Below are 2,143 nucleotides of genomic sequence, written 5' to 3' on the forward strand. Positions count from 1 at the left end.
GGGTGAAGGAGCCGCTCCCCACTTGCCTTGGCGTCAGAGGAGAACAGGGCTGCTGCTGACTGCAGACCCGCCTGCAGAACCGCCGGCCACCACATGGTTCTGGGCACTCGGGTGTAGCCTGGGCAGAAGGTGCAGCCCGCTCAGCGAGGGGGCTGTGGCCTGCCCGAGGTTGGGTCTAGCAGAAGGTGGAGACGGTTCAGATGGGAAGAGACTGGATTTTGTTTTTGCCCCTGTGTTAGTTTTTACTGCTATTGAAGCCAATGATCACAAACTCATTGGCTTAAAACAAAACCTCTCATTATCTTACAGTCCTGGAGGTCAGATGTCCAGAACAGGCCTCCCTGGGCTAAAATCAAGCTGGGCCTGCAGGGCTGCATTTTATTCTGGAGGCTCTACGAATCTGTTTCCTTGCCTTTTCCAGCTTCCAGAGGCCGCCCACATCCATCTGATGACCCCCTTCCATCGCCAGAAAGGGTTCATCCATCTTTCACATGCTCCATCACTCTGACGCTGGCTCCTGCCACCCTCTGTCCCTGAGAAGGACCTTTGTGATTCCAGGCACCCACTAGATAATCCCAGACAACCTCTCCTTTCCCAAACCCTAAACTAACCCTATCTGCAAAGTACCTTATGCCATGGAAGGTAACAACACATTGAGAAGTTGTGAAAATGAACACAGGGCTACCATTCACAGGGCAGTATTCTGCTGGCCACACCCCCTTGATCCAGCCCTCCCTGGAGGCTCTGGTCTACATACGGGGACCCATAGAAACTGCCTGTTTATTAACATTAGGGACACAATGCTGAGAACCTTGTTCTCTAAATTCATAGATTATGGAAACTTTGCTAGTTGAAAGCGTGTCAGTGAGAATGAAGGTCCCACGCGGTCACTCTGACACTGAGACAGGGCCTGAATTTCCAGCCCGGGCATAGAGCTTCAGTGAAGGAGGTTCTGAACATAGGAACGTTCCCCATTTATATGAATCGAGTTTCCAAGGAAACGGGACCTCAAGTCCTTTTTCAGCTCCGGCTTGATCATCAATTCTTTTGGTGCAGCCGGACTTCGCTTTGAGCCTCCGAAAGAACTGCTTCATTTACATTTTACCTACCCAGACCTCAGCCACGTCTCCAGGACTTGGGTTTAGGAATCGGGGACCCTCGGAAACGCCTTTCTCCGGGCATCTCTTCCCCTGTGTGAAGGGCGCACGGTGGGTGACAGACGGCACGAAAGGCAAGATAGAAGTGGGTAGGGGGTGGCTGGTAAAGTCAAGTAGGAGGCGCGGAAGGGAGGGGACCCCCGGGATGCGAGGGGAACGCAGCCCTAAAGCCCAACCTGCACTGAGACGTGGGGCCGGACGCACACAGACTGTGTCGGTTCCCACCGCCGCAGCATAAGCGCGTTCTTAGTCCCCAGTTCACAGAAAAGGAGACTCCAAGCCACCGGCCTCACGCCAAGTCAGAAATCGGCCTGCAAGGATCCCAATCCCGTTCTGCGGACTCCAAAGCCGGTGCTTGAGATCCACGGCCTGGCCAAATAAACTTCCCGGGGAGGGGCGCCACCACCTACCGCACTGCCTTCCACCCACTAACCGAGACTGCCTTCGGGTAGTAAGCGGATAGACAGGCCTGAGACTGCGAGGAAGAGGAGACCCCGCCCATATTGAAATCTAGACTTGTATGTGGACCAATCCCAGGAAGGAAGAATCTTGGCGGGGCGGAGTTATGTAAACCATGCGGAGCCAGTCCAGGCAGGCATGGCAGCCAAGAGCATTATTTAAGGTGTTTTTCGAAGAAACCTTGCAAGTAACATAAGGCGCGTGTCATGAGACGTTAAACTTCTCAAAATCTGCACATTTGGATATAAGGCAACCATTAGGCTGTTAAAGTCGCCACAAGCTTAAAGGCCATAGAACGGGTAAGGGCTTCCAGGAGGCGACTGTAGCAGTATCGCTTCTCGGCCTTTTGGCTAAGATCAAGTGTAGTATCTGTTCTTATCAGTTTAATATCTGATACGTCCTCTATCCGAGGACAATATATTAAATGGATTTTTGGAAGTAGGAGATGGAATAGGAGCTTGCTCCGTCCACTCCACGCATCGACCTGGTATTGCAGTACTTCCAGGAACGGTGCACCCCCTCGGGGG

At 52.8% G+C, this 2,143-nt stretch overlaps 1 protein-coding gene and 1 non-coding gene across 2 annotated transcripts in view; both read left to right on the forward strand.

Annotated features, from left to right (window-relative positions):
- Nucleotides 1-1,058: 1,058 nt before the first annotated feature.
- WDR74 (WD repeat domain 74) overlaps nucleotides 1,059-2,143 on the forward strand; it is an 8,342-nt gene continuing 7,257 nt past the window's right edge. The window contains exon 1 of the mRNA XM_029956236.1: nucleotides 1,059-1,208. The gene's annotated coding sequence lies outside the window, so the exon portion shown is untranslated. The remainder of the gene's footprint in view (nucleotides 1,209-2,143) is intronic.
- On the forward strand, nucleotides 1,947-2,137 carry LOC115272925. The gene has a single exon (XR_003900569.1). It is a non-coding gene; the product is annotated as a U2 spliceosomal RNA (small nuclear RNA).

The sequence above is a fragment of the Suricata suricatta genome, chromosome 11, assembly GCF_006229205.1.
Source record: "Suricata suricatta isolate VVHF042 chromosome 11, meerkat_22Aug2017_6uvM2_HiC, whole genome shotgun sequence".
NCBI classification, from domain to species: Eukaryota; Metazoa; Chordata; class Mammalia; order Carnivora; family Herpestidae; genus Suricata; species Suricata suricatta.